Consider the following 15,489-nt stretch of genomic DNA (forward strand, 5'->3'; position numbering starts at 1 on the left):
CCCATGGGCAGGCAGGTGTTCAGCCATCTCCAGGAAAGCAGGGCTCCATCACTGTAACAGTTACTTGGGAAGACAAACATCATAACTCCTTATGTCTCCCCCCTTCCTTCCTCTTCCCCCAGCTTTCTATGCTGAGCATGACGCCATATGGTATGGAACATCCCTTTGGTCAGTTGGGGTCAGCTGTCCCAGCTCTGTCCCCTCCCAGCTTCTTGTGCACCCCCAGCCCACTCGCTGGTGGGGTGGGGTGAGAAGCAGAAAAGGCCTTGACTCTGTGTAACCACCGCTCAGCAATAACGAAAACATCCCTGGGTTATCAGCACTGTTCTCAGCACAAATCCAAAGCATAGCCCCATACTAGCTACTATGAAGAAAATTAACTCTATCCCAGCCAAAACCAGCAGACATGCCCAGGTTTTGCTTTAGAGGAAACTAGTCCTAAGAATAAACCAACGTCTCTGCAATCAGGGGACCAGGACTGGGAGTGCGCTGGTAACTTTCATATTCATGAACCTTCCAGTCTCCCAGATACAAAAAAATCCTGTCAAATTCATTAAGAAAAAGGGCGAATAGAAATAAATAGAAATTTTATTGGGAGAAAGCACAATATAGAGCACAGCAGCACATGATGCCAACTTCAAGCTGATGTAGGCTTCACTTATGTCTTTGAGTGTCTGCAAGAGGCACCTGACAGACACCCAGCAGGGAAAGACACTGAGACCGAGTATTCCCAATATGTTTGGGACCATCAGAAACTGCACCATCAAAGCCAGGGTAGGTTGTGTGCTTTTGATCATCCCATTTCTGAAGAATGGTATGGTCTCACCTGGGTATAATGTGATGCAGTGGCACAGTGATGTTGCAGCAGATTTGCTGTTTCTGTTACTGTTTCTCAAACTTGTGAGTCATGTCTTGCGTCAGTGTTCTGCAGAGCAGGATCGGTGTGGATGCTGAGGCACTGTGGGAGGCAGATCTCTTATAGAGGAGGGCACGTGGGATTAAAAATGCATATGAAATAAAGACAAACTAGGGTGTGACTTGGGGTCTGGAAAGGCCTTGCCAGAGGTACCACTAAGTCCTGTAGGATAGCTGGTATTCCCAAATACTTCCCATATAACATTCTGTGTGAAGATAGCTGGGAAGGCCAGAAGGTACTAAATGAGACTGAAATGAGTGAGGAAGATCAGGCTCAGCCTTCCTTACTGGCATGTCCTTTGGGAACAATTTAACAGAAGGTAGCATAGATACAGAATTGAAAAACACTTCCCCATGGAATTTCATTCTGCTCTTCATTAACCATGCTGGGGACACACCTGGCCCCAAACTCAACAGGAACGAAGAATTATAGTTGCTGGCCTTTTAGTATGCGTGAAATGTAGCCATGTGCAAGACAGCAGTAGCTCAGAGAAATGTATGGAGAATCATTTGCACACTGCTTGAGATATGTGACATGGTTACTGGATATCGAGTGAGCTTAGACCAGCAGCTTGGAGAAAAATGGTGAACAGAGCTTTAGCAGTGCAGGATATGGAACAAGGCACCAAGCATCTAGCTTTTTTCATAACAGTTCTCCTACCCCTTGCAGAGGACCTAGGTAGGAAGCCAGCCTCCTAAACAACCATCCTCAGAAAATCCATAACTGCAGCTGCCACAGGACCTGGTCACTTACTGCTCCACAAGCCCTGCTTGAGCTCCAGCTTGCTGACAGCACTGCGGTTTCAGAGTTTCCTAATTCTAAATGCCATGCAGAGAGGCATGAGGACAAACAAAATGTCACATCAGACATTGAAGAAGTGACCATAGCATGAGCATTATAAAACTGATTTTCTACAACTCAGTGCAATTTCTGGTACTGGCAATCTAGCAGAGAAGATGTCTGAAAGAGCAGCAGATAAGGAAATATTTACCAGCCACACTGGTGAGAACCATCCTGAGTTTCAGTGGGCCAAAGAAGGAACTGGAAGGTTAGCAAGAAACTGAATTAACATTCCAATTACATGTTATATGGCAGAGTCAAACACAACTGATTTCTGCCATTGGGAAAAAAGGCTTGTTTTCAGCAAGGTCCACCAATTTGAGAAACACTTGGAGTATTAGAGCATTCACTTCCCTCCACAGTGTCATCTATAGCTCTCGTAAAATCTGAACAACTCCATTGCCTTTCTGCCCTAATCCATTCTGTATTCATTTTAAATGGTAAATACAGAATATGATTCAGATCAGGCATGGCTCTATGAAAGGGTGATGTTACAATAAATGTTCCTGTGATACCATTTTATAATGTCACAATAGTTTTTATCTTTTTTTGTTTTTTTTTTTTTTAACGTCAGAAATGTATATATATTGTCTGTGCAAGATAATAAATAATTCCATCAACAGTAAATGCTCCAGTATTTCAGAGCAATATAGTATAAAAGATAGATTAGGAAGACAATTTTAGTCTGGTGTCCAATAACCTCTTCCTAGTATACGTCAGGTTTTTCTCTAATCTCTGTTACATTCTCCATGCCACTCCAGGTACCACAAGACTGGAAGGGAACTTCTGAGTCATCGGCTCCAGCAGGTTCATCTCCTGTTATGCATCAATTAACCTCTTTCTAGAACTGCCAGGCTGAAAAAACTTGAAGGTGTTCTCCCTCTAGCCTCCAAACAACCTGTTTAGCACTTCACTGTGCTGTTTGGAAATAATCTAATCTGCAGTAAATGTATTCATGGTCCATTCATACCTATGCCAAAGCAACTCTTTAGCATAAATAGATTCGTATCTCTCTTGTTCTTTCTCTGCTCGAGATATTTATAGACAGCAATGACACTCCCACTCAGCCTTCTTCCTGCTTGTCTAAGCAAGCCACGCTTCTCAGTCTCAGCTAATAAAATGTATTTTCCATTCTCTAGAACAGTCTAGTTAATCTTCCCTGAGCTTAGCTTATCTGAATTCATCTCCATGAACACAGGTAACCAGAAGTGTATGATCTGCCTGATGGGACCTCCAGAGGACTATACTATTCATGCTTCTCTCTCTCTGTAGGAAGGCATAGATTCTAGATTTAAACTTGCATTTTTCACAGTCTCATCATATTGATGGACATATTTCCTGGGCAGATTCTCTGTTACTTTTTCACAATGGGTGTCAATTTACTGTGTGAGTATTCTTGCTGATTTCATCTAAATAATTTACCTTGTAGAGTAAGGTATCAGTTACCAAGAATGAATCTGCATTTTACTTGGAATCTATAAAGTACAAGGTACATCTAGTTTACAGGTTAAGTAAGAATTTGCCGAGTACCTGCAGGATTATTCCTTCTGTTATGCACTTCTGTTTGTAAACCACTAGATTCTTCTCTATAAATCCACAGAAAAAATAAGGTGGCTGAGATTGTGTTTCCCTGTAAGCTGAAGCTTTCAAGAAGCATTATTGGAACAAGGCACTGCCACTTTTTTTTTTTTTTTGGTAGAAAAAAGGCAGAGGATTTATGATGTGTGTAACTGTGTTAGAAGCTGATCTGAATTCATTTAACCTGGGGCCTCTAACGATAATGTAGTTGAAATAATTTTAATTATTATCATTCTTATTGGAGACCGTTGAATATTTTTTTCATTAAAATCTGTGGCTTGTTAAATTAACTAAACCAGGCATCTTAAAACAAAATGGCATTAAAAATGAATATGTCATCCATTATAAGGAGATGCAACATAGATTATATCCACATTTTTTTGACATTGTGCTATAACTCAGGGTCAAATACTGATATACATCACCTGATCATGTCCTTCATGATTGGCAAAGTTTGCACAGTGTCTTTTGGCTTAGTTGGGAGGAAGGCGTGTAGCGCCTTTGGGTACACTTGAAAAGAAAGACTGTAACACCATTTTCAGTGCAGACACTCCTGTCATTTGTTTACTTACCAGACTTTGCCATCAGAGCAATCGTTTATTCTGGCTGTTGTTTTAACTTGTGATTTCTTGTACAATGCAGGTGTCTGTCAGCTGCTTATTTCCCTTGGTGGCGGTTTTGTTGCCTTTTACTGAGCCTTCAGTGTGGGCTGGCTGCTCTTTGTGAGCCAGGAATGGAGGGGCATCCCCAGGCACAGCAGGACAGCAGAGCATGGTAACTGATGGGATTCAGAGGGACCTGGACAGGCTGGATCGATGGGCCGAGGCCAATTGTGTGAGATTCAACAAGGCTAAGTGAGGGGTCCTGCACTTGGGCCACAACAACCCCATGCAATGCTACAGGCTTGGGGAAGAGTGGCTGGAAAGCTGCCCAGCAGAGAAGGACCTGGGGGTGTTGGTTGACAGCTGCCTGAATATGAGCCGGCAGTGTGCCCAGGTGGCCAAGAAGGCCAATGGCATCCTGGCTTGTATCAGAAATAGTGTGGCCAGCAGGAGCAGGGAAGTGATCGTGCCCCTGTACTCGGCACTGGTCAGGCCGCACCTCGAATCCTGTGTTCAGTTTTGGGGCCCTCACTACAAGAGAGACCTTGAGGTGCTGGAGCGTGTCCAGAGAAGGGCAACGAAGCTGGTGAAGGGTCTGGAGCACAAGGCTGATGAGGAGCGGCTGAGGGAACTGGGGTTGTTTAGCCTGGAGAAAAGGAGGCTGAGGGGAGACCTTATCGCTCTCTACAACTACCTGAAAGGAGGCTGTAGCGAGGTGGGGGTCGGTCTCTTCTCCCAAATAACTAGTGATAGGACGAGAGGAAATGGCCTCAAGTTGCACCAGGGCAGGTTTAGACTGGATATTAGGAAATTTTACTTCACTGAAAGGGTCGTCAAGCATTGGAACAGGCTGCTCCAGGAAGTGGTCGAGTCGCCATCCCTGGAGGTATTTAAAAGACGTTTGGATGAGGTGCTTAGGGACGTGGTATAGTAGTGGTCTTGGTAGTGTTATGTTTACGATTGGGCTTGATGATCTGAAAGGTCTTTTCCAACCTATACAATTCTGTGATTCTGTGATTCTGTGATTCTGATTCAGGCAACTGTCCCGCGAAGGCCAGGCAAGCCCCTAGCATGAGGCAGGTCTGGGGTCAAGCCCGGAGGTCAGCCCGTGGGTCAGGTCTAGGTCTGGATCAGCGGGTGTGTGGCAAGGCACAGGCATGGCTGTGACACCGCTGCGGTGTGGCTCTGGCAGCGCCTCGGGGTGCAAGCATCAGCTTAAAGCTAGCTCCTGAGCAAGGAGGCAGATTCCTCGGTGGGGCGTCTTAGCAGACCTGTTCAGGGGGAGCCTCTGTTGAGGCTTTTCAGCAGAGCTTTTGCCAACAGCTCTCTTCAAGGCCAGGCACCTGCACCATTATCTAAGTTGGCCCTAAGCCCAGGCAGACAAATCCCCAGGAGCAGGGCTATGTGCTCCGGGGTCTGACATTCAGTATCACTGTATGTATTTGCTATCATAGAGGAAATGATATTGCTCAGCGTGAAGAAGTGCCCCCAGATGGCAAATAAACCAGTGGTATGGTTATGTTATTCACTGAAATTAGTTGAATGTGATTGCCGTCTGTCATTGAGGCTAAGTAGATTAATTGGTTCCTGACCAGCTATTCTCCTTTTTGAGACAGGCCCAAAGAAAAAACTGCCAATAGAAACGTTGCAATTTAGCTACCAGCAAACTTTTGGTCTTTAATTACCTCCATTCATTTTTTGAGAAATCATTTCCTAGGTTTGCAATAATGTGAGCATCTTAATGCTGTCTTAGGTCTTGTGGTTCCAGGATTTTCCGAAATGTCAGATAACAACAGAGGAGGTGAAGGCAGACTGATGTGATAAACTGAAGAGAATTACTAAAAGCACCACAGTTCACCACAAATAAAACAACAAGGAGGCCAAGATGCAAACAGAAAGTACTCTTACCTTTTCCCAGTTTTCTGCTATGAAAGGTAGCTATTTATTAAACAGTGGTGAGCTGAGAAGGGCGTTGGAACTGCAAGCAAGGAAACTGCCTCTGGCTTTTTCATTCCTGCTATTTTGAGAGAAAAAGGACTTAGTCTCTACTGTTTGTAAATGAACAGGACAGCATCAAAGGTACCTGGCTCCACCTATTCCTCCTCCTAACAGAAATAAGCTGCAGGACCCTGAATGTTGGGTAAATGCTGGGGTCAACAGGGGCAGCAACATTTATACCTCCTGCCTTGGCATCTGCTTATATTACTGATAACTTTTTCCATGTATTGTACTTGAAAGAAATGTAACTGTTTCAAGTCAAGGATTGTTTGATCATCCAACTTTCTCCACCTCACTGCTGCTTGTGTTTAGGCTTGGATTATTTTGAGAAAAAAACAATTCTTTTAAAACAGTCCTCCAGTCTTCTTCTTTAAATACTTGCATTCCCAGGAAGATGGAATGTCTTGGTGAGGACTCATATCAAAAGCATATGTATGAGCTCAAGTATGTTTTACTTTTACAAATTAAGACTCCTCCCAAACATTCAAGAGGAAGAAATATGGCTGTAGAAATATTTAAATGTCAGAATCACAAATTAAAAGATTAAGGTGCAATTAGAACTTGCAAAAAAATTGTAAATATTTTCCCTACTAGCCAGATAAAAAGCAAAATATTTTAAAAAGAAATGGAATCACTCTGCTGCAAGCATAAAAAGGACTGACATACATAAACTCATAAGAAAAAATTATGACAATTTCTGTAAAAAGTACAGGAAGATCCCTAAAAGAAAGAACCTTTGGATGATTCCTATCAGATAGATATTAATATTCCTATTGATATTCCTATTTATAGATAATTAACTGAATTAAATGCTGTATGGAATACACTTGATTCCTATGAGAAATGTATTTTGACCATGCCGTATTGTCACTATTTTCTTTTCCTTGGATACATCTCATCTAACTTCATCTATTTTGAGGCTTCAGTAGCTACTCCAAACAAGTGGCTGAATTTCCCTTGTTAGCTGTCTGGAGAGGAGTCGGCATCTCTGGAGAGCATTTCTGCTCACCATCTTTCCTTTCTTACTCTTTGGTCTAATTTGGTTGGTGTATGGATAGGCTACCTGGATTGTAGTGACTCAAATTTTGTATCACTAGCTAGACATGAGCTAAGCAAATGAAGTATCAGGAATTATACTGCTTCTCACTTACTGGCTGGCCAAATGAATGGCTTTTGTGAAATCTATCATATTGTGGGTATTAGGATATATCTTGCTTTCCATGTATTTGGTAAGATCTTTTTCTTCACCTTCACTAGTATTAATCATTGCATTAAGAGTACATGCATTAAGAGGAAAATACACCCTCGTCTCGCTCAAGCTTCGGTTTGGCGTAATTGAAAAGTACTTGGTCTTTAAATAGAAGATTCCTGTTTCTGAAGCATTGTTATTCTTGTTTAGAGGAAGAAACAGAACGTAAGATGTGCTTGTTCTATAATTGGAGTATTTTTCTAGTATTTATTTCTCTGAGAGACTTTTGTTTTCCTTGACTTCTTGTTCTGTTCTCAAACGCATATGATAATCTCACTTTGCTCTCCTACTGTTACTGTTTTCAAGTGGCTGCAGTAATAAGTAGCTAACCTGCTGAGACATAGTTTATTTAATACCTGAAGCTGTCTTAGGGACCAGACGTTCGTACAGAATACAAACAGTTGTCAACAGGGAAATGGATCTGGAAGAAATAAGGACCTAGCCAAACCTTCATAGATGAGAAAGGGTGTTGGGGGATTTTTATGTACAGCAAATAGTAATCACCTGAAGTGTGTCCAGGCCTTGGGTAAACTTGGGAAATTTTTTAAAAAATTCTTCTGATTGCTCAGTAGTTTTGTTCATTGGGTTCCTCATAAACCAGGGGAATAGACGTAAGCAAATCTTGAACATTTATATTATTTGGGAACAGACTTCTTCGTAACATGAGAAGGAAAAATAAGAAGAGGGGATAAGCATCCTGTACTTGAAATGTCTGACTTTCCGGTTTCAGTTGGCTGCCCAGATATGGGAATATTTGAAAAGTTTTGTTTCCAGTTTGAGATCACCATTCTTGCTGATTTTGAATGCCAGAACCCACCCTGTCCTCAGGGTCCTTCTTGTTCATTAGATACTCTTTGACAATTGCCTCAACTAAGGAGAGAGATGGGGAGAGCTCGAATAGTCTAGCTTCCTACCTGGGCCAAATCATACTTCCAGATAAAGTCAGGGCAGAAATGTCTGTACATGAGCTCATGCACTTAAAGCGTGCATTTGCTAATACGGCATTTTTTGCAGTGTTTGATTCCAGTGAACATTTTGTCCCATTGCCCTAGTGAGATCAGAATTGCCTATTTCAACATTTCAAAACCTGTAAATGAGGCTCCAATTATCATCAGATCAATTTAAAAGTAATGATGCTTTAAAGATTTTCATTTCTTTTTTTTGTTGCCTGATTACTAAACTGTCAAGATAAATTTGAACATATATTCAAACTTTTCTCCATACCTATAAAGCATAAAAGCTTTCCATTTTTGAAATGAAAGACTGGATTCCTGAGTGTTCAGATTACTTCAGGAGGCATGTCTGTAAGAAAAACATTACAAAGAAATACAGAGGCACAGACAGCAGTGACCCTCTTCAATTCTACTTCCAGAGACACTATCTGCCCTAGAGATGTCACAAACTGAATAAAAGAAAGCAAAAGAAAGTAAAAGAGTAGCTTTTCTTTCTAAATGAGAAGCTGAGGTATACAGAGGCAAAAGCTCCCATCCATTAACATATTTAGGCATATTTAATTTGAGAATTTCAACTCCATTAAACAAAACATACAAGCTTGATTTTAATTATGTTCTTAAAACCCATTAATTCACTAATACTCCTCAGGAACTTGTATTTATTCACATTAAAGCTTTTCTCTGAACTGGAATCTCTCTCTCAGATTCAGGTCACCTAACTTTAGGCCTCTGACTGAAGTCCTGCCATGGACTCTCTTCATTGCTTAGTAGAAAGGGATAACAGATGTCAGATGTGTCCGTGCAAAATACTTGCAGTTATGTATGAAAAATGCAGTCTATGGTCACATATATAGGACATGATAGTTTGGAGATGTCATTCCAACAGCTTAACCACAGGACTGTCTTTTTCTGCATTATTTCTAGATATGACTGATTCACCGAACTGAGAAGTCAGCAGCTTTTTTCAGTGCAGAATATGGGAGGGGGACAGGGGTGAAAGGAGAATTTGATAAAGGGAACCCAACATATACAGTCTCAGGCGGTGCAAACACAGGACTAAATTCTTTGAAGGAGGCAGCCCTAGGAGATAATTCAATGACTTCTTCCAATTTAAAACAAATTATTCATTCTGATTTGAATTACATAAATCAATATGGGGCAGTGGCGTAGTACAGGAAACACAACATGTTTCTGAATATCTAGCCATGCATTCAGTAACACCATCTTTGTATCACAGAATGATGACACCTTGTCAGAGAAAGAAGTAGTCCTTTATTGCCGTAGGTGCATTAAATACCCTGAAAGAGAAACAGTTTAGGAATACACTGAGAATTTTTGGTGTATCTGAAACTGCTAGCAGGTGCTCATCCTCCAAAATATACCAAGCTCCTATTTAGATCTCTCAGGTCTGGGTGACTAGTAGTGTCAGAATCTCCAGAAATCCTCCAATGGTGCTCATTTATCATCTGAATATTATTTTGTTTTATGTTTTTATTATGCACATCATGTTAAACATACATATTTTTAATAAAAATTTCTCATTTGATTTTTTCTTTTTTTTAAATGTCAGTAAGTATTCAAAGAGAAAACACTGCCTGTTGAATTGTGTGCAGATGTCTGTGTTTGTAATACATAATGCAGGAAAAAAGTTTTAAAGTGGAATAATCTATAATCTCGAGTGGATGGGCTGCAAGATGGGAACTGGGGGAGCAAAGTCCCTCCCACTGTAAGAGAAGATCAGGTTCGTGACCACCTGAGGAACCTGAACATACATAAGTCTATGGGACCTGACAAGATGCATCCCAGAGTCATGAGGGAATTGGCTGATGTGGTTACCGAGCCACTCTCCATGATATTTGAAAAGTCATGGCAGTGACATGAAGTCCCTGGTGAGTGGAAAAAGGGAAACAGTGCACCCATTTTTAAAAAGGGTAGAAAGGAGGACCCTGGGAACTACCGACCTGTCGGCCTCACCTCTGTGCCTGGGAAGATCATGGAACAGATCCTCCTAGAAGCTATGCTAAGGCACATGGAGGACAGGGAGGTGATTCAAGACAGCCAGCATGGCTTCACCAAGGGCAAGTCCTGCCTGACCAACCTAGTGGCCTTCTATGATGGAGTGACTACATCAGTGGACAAGGGAAGAGCTATGGATGTCATCTATCTGGACTTCTGTAAGGCCTTTGGCACAGTCCCTCACAACACTTTCCTCTCTAAATTGGAGAGGGAAGGATTTGATGTGTGGACTGTTTGGTGGATGAGGAATTGGTTGGATGGTTGCATCCAAAATGTAGTGGTCAATGGCTCAATGTCCAGCTGGAGATCGGTGACAAGTGGTGTCCCTCAGGGGTTCGTACTGGGACCAGTACTGTTTAATATCTTCATCAATGACATAGACAGTGGGATCGAGTGCACCCTCAGCAAGTTTGCAGACGACACCAAGCTGAGTGGTACAGTTGACATGCCTGAGGGACAGGATGCCATCCAGAGGGACCTGGACAAGCTCCAGAAGAGGGCCTGTGTGAACCTCCTGTGGTTCACAAGTCCAAGTGCAGGGTCCTGCACCTGGGTTGGGGCAATCCCTGGTATCAATAGAGGCTGGGGGATGAAAGGATTGAGAGCAGCCCTGCAGAGAAGGACTTGGGGATACTGGTGGATGAAAAGCTGGACATGAGCTGGCAATGTGTGCTCACAGCCCAGAAGGCCAACCATATCCTGGGCTGCATCAAAAGAAGTGTGTCCAGCAGGTTGAGGGATGTGATTCTTCCCCTCTACTCTGTTCTGGTGAGACCCCACCTGGAGTACTGCATCCAGCTCTGGAGCCCTCAGCACAGGAAAGACATGGACCTGTTGGAGCGTGTCCAGAGGAGGGCCACAAAAGTGATCAGAGGGATGGAACACCTCGCCCATGAAGACAGGCTGAGAGGGTTGTTCATCGTGGAGAAGAGAAGGCTCCAGGGAGACCTCACTGCGGCCTTTCAGTACTTAAAGGGGGCTTATAAGAAAGATGGGGACAAACTTTTTAGCAGGGCCCGTTGCAATAGGATAAGGGGTAATGGTTTCAAAGTAAAAGAGGGTAGATTTAGACTAGATCTAAGGAAGAAATTTTTTACAATGACGGTGGTGAAACACTGGCACAGGTTGCCCAGAGAGGTGGTAGATGCCCCATCCCTGGAAACATTCAAGGTCAGGTTGGACAGGGCTCTGAGCAACCTGATCTAGTTGAAGATGTCCCTGGTCATTGCAGGGAGGTTGGACTAAATGACCTTTAAAGGTCCTTTCCAACCCAAACTATTCTATCATTCTATGACTCTATGATAACCTGACATTAGCTTTCAAAATAATATATTGAATAATTCATGTCTTTTCAAATTTCTTAAAAAATGGATTTAACAAGCACTTAAGACTGTATAAGATTTTCGAGTTTTAGAAACCTTATGACTTAACATTACTACCAGAGGTTTTTAGACCATACCTCTGTCAGCTAGAAAAATGTGCAAGGTCAAGATGCATCATCTTTACAGCACTGTGGAAAGTACTAGTTTAAAAAAAAAAAAGGAAGAGTTCGAAATATTGTAATGATGAGATATAAATATGATAGGCATAATGGAATCATGGTAAAATAGGAATCATGACTGGACTGGGTTTGTTAAAAGGTGTATATTCTTCAGAGAAAAAAAGAGAAATAAATATTAAGCTACTGGCTTAGCTCTAGATATTAATGATGTCATAGATGGTTACAAAGTAGGAAATGATTGTATAGACAAATCAGAATCTGCTTAAGTTAAAAATTTAGTTGAGGAAGAATTATAAAAAATGTTCTAAGGATTAGAGGTGTTATTTGGTATCCAAGGACTGGATGGGAACCAGAAGAGAGATCTCTGAAATATTGCTAGAAACAAATACTGTTGGGTATTGCGTAATGGTAGAAGATTTTAACTTCCCACATACAAACTGGAGAACAGAGAGAGTGAAAGTGAATTATAGGGTCAAGGTATTTCTAGAAATGTTGGCTCAAAGATTTATTCACATAAATACTACATGAGTAGGAAATGCTGGTGTTTAAGACTGGGGTTTTAAAGTGTATGAGAACGTTATACGAAGACTGATTTTAGAATACAGTCTTGGACTGAGTAATAAAATGTTGCTGTATGTAAATTTATTTATGAGTAAAACTAGCTTTTTGTCTAAGATTCTCAGTCTCAAAGGAGCAAGCTTTAAAGATTTAAATGGTACAGTATAGGCTCTCTAATATGCTGTTGGTTTGGAATTTCCTTAAATGAAAGTTGCAAAAGGTCTTCAGAATTTGCATCTCAAGTAAAGAAGAAACCTGCAGGTGAGGGTTCTGGTTCTAACAAGCTCAACTGCCATCTCTGAAAAGGCACAAGGAATAATCAGGAGTAGAAAAAGATACAGAATGAGACAGCAAACGTCTTAAAGCTCAGGCAGGAGACAACTGACACTTGCCCCAGGTCAAACTAGGTTAGGTTTTACATTTGAAGTTAGCATAAACAGAAATTTTTTTTTTTCAAGTTGTTTAAATGAAAAGAAGAGCACAGTACCAGGTCCTGAAAGGTTGTCAGTAGCATCTAAACTTTCATGTTATTATTTTTACCATGGCAAATACTTAGGTTACTCTTGGAAGTATGATATTGAGGGAGGTGGACCTCCTGTCTGACCTGGTATATTTTTTGCTGTTTCTAAGAAGGGAAACGAGGGGGGAAATCCTATACAGTAAGCATGGTATTGAGTTTAAACAAGATTTAGTTGTTCTTTCCTGCCATCTTCCCTAGATGCTTCAGTTAAACAAGTGCCATGATATTGACTGAGGAAGTGAAGGCATAACAAATTATGGGCATGTGTTTAAAAAAAAAAAGAAATTACCTCAAGAAGAGTAGAAAGCTCACTCAGGAAATGCAATATAGTCCCATCAGACAATCAGCATCCCAGAATGTGGAAAAAATTGTCATATGAAATCACAGATCTTGATACCAAGTTTTAAAAATTACTCTGTCAGTGCTGGGTGGTGCTTCATTACTGGAAAATTACCTATTTCACAACAGAAAAATATGGAGCAACATCAGCCACAACAGATTGATTTCAGAAGTAAGCAAAGCTTTAGAATAAATTTGGAAGAAATATTAATAGCACTGAAATAAATGCTACAAGAACATAACATGTTTTTACCAACGCTAGCTAAATCCAGAATAACACTGTATCTCTCCTAGAAAAGAAAAATTATTTTTCAAGACAAGGAATGTATCTGACAATCACTAAAGTATATGCTATGGTGCCACTTGAGACACTTCGTAAACCCAGAGAGATGTATGAAAGTCTAAGGAAAGTAAGGAGGAGAAGACTGGTTGTGTCAAAAGAGGAAGCATGAATCTAGGGAATGATTACCACCAATGTCCCTAAAGGATTATTTTTTGGTCTTTTTTGACTATTAATGATGTAGGCAGAAATTGTAGGAGTCTACTAGTTAAACATGAGGATAACACAGTCTGCGCATTAAAAAAACAGGTAATCATACAATCAGACATTTACCATCAGTATATTCAGTCTGGAAAGTAGATAAAAGCTTGTAAATATGAGAGTAGTGAGGTTCTTCACAGCTGTTTAGTAGGAACAAGGAAGAAGACTGATTTTTAAGACAGATAGGTGAGTCTTCAAAGACATATTACATAAAGTGGTTGTCTGCGATAGCAAACTGTTGACCTTGACGATTGAGGAGTTCCTTCCCAGCCTCATGTTTCAAGGCTAAAAGCTAAGAATCAATACAGATCTCAGGAGGTCCATGATAGTCAGATTCCCATTCAAGGAATCTCTTTCAAGTCAGTAGAGTTTTCAGAATGGGAAAAAACAACAACAGAAACCCTTTCCAAGATTGTGAACTGCCTTACTAATTTGTTGTAATTAATTGCAAAGAGCTGCCATCCCTTGAAGTGAAATCCCCCTGAGAGCCCCTGGCTGCAGACAGTTGCCCTGCCTCTAACACACAGACCAGAACCTTAGCCAAAATAAATCACCATGAAGTGTCCTCAAAGTTCATGTATTAAGCAACATGCCGGTGGCTGCTCTACCACAGTAGCCATCATTGTGGAAGTTTATGTCTAAAATGAAGCCTTGGGTTTATCTCAAATCTTTGCAATTTATTTTTTAGCCTAAGCTAGCCATCTGAGCTCCTTCCATGCCTGGTAAAAGATGCGTGCCTTATCCCGAGACAGGTGTCCAAGATAGGTGGGATAAATTTCATTCTGTAAATGCTTGTCATGGTCTGCCAGCTATTTGGACGGTCTTGATGTCCAAGATGCCTAACTTAACAGATCATTAATGCTAGGCAGAATGGAAAGCACATTCTGGGGGTTATTTACAGAGATTTACCATAGGTGAGGGAGGCTAAGCTTTATATGCTCCCTCCAGAGTCAGGGCACCAGTTCCTGTAGAGGATGAGAGAGTGGAGAATCCTAACTTTAGTCCCAGTTAGTTGCTCATTTTTAGTGACATTAATCTGTGGCTACTTGACCATCAGGACTGCATCCCACCCCACTTGATATGAGTGGAAAGTGGCAGCTAAAGTAGAGCCGTCATACTTTTTTATTTTCAAAATGCTTTTGCTCCAACATATTTAATTGGGGAGGGGGGGAGGAAGGGTTGTCAGGAGGCAAGGAGGGCAGGGTGCTTTGTCAGGGAAGGGGAGCTGCAAGCCAAGACTCACAGCAAGGCGGACAGGGCAGAGCCTCACCAGCCAGGGCCGTCCCACTGCCCCAGCCAGGGAGCACGGCAGCTGGGGGACAGCGGAGGGCAGCCCCAGCCCAGGGCATTGGGCACCTCCCTGGGAATGAGGATGGGCTGAGGCTGAGTCAGGATGTCAGCCCATGGGTGGCGGTCTGGATCCATAGGACCCATGGCAAGGCAGACAGCTGCAATGCGGTGCAGCTCCAGTGGGGATGAAGGGTGAAATTCTCCCAGTAAAGAAGCTCCAAGGTTGGTGGAGATGTGTTGAAAAGCTCTCTTTATCAGCAAGGTGGCCTTGCTGGGGACTTAAATATGATGTCCAACTCCCCCCTCACAATGAAAAAAAGCCTAATTTAAAATCCCAAAGAATTAAAAATATGCTTTGTAATTTGGTAAATGATGCAAGCCTCTTTTTCATTTTAGGGGGGTAGATGGGAACCCTTTTGTGCACCTTGGGTGCACAAAACGTACAGCATTGGCCCTGTACATTTTGGCTCTCCCCTGTCCTACAAGAAAGGGAGCTGTGTTTCTCCAGATGTAAATGTGGGATATCATTCATGGTCTGATAACAGTGTTGACGTTAGAGCTTTTACAAAATTATGAATGGTTATCATT

This window comes from Ciconia boyciana, chromosome 1, assembly GCF_034638445.1.
Source record: "Ciconia boyciana chromosome 1, ASM3463844v1, whole genome shotgun sequence".
Lineage (NCBI taxonomy): Eukaryota > Metazoa > Chordata > Aves > Ciconiiformes > Ciconiidae > Ciconia > Ciconia boyciana.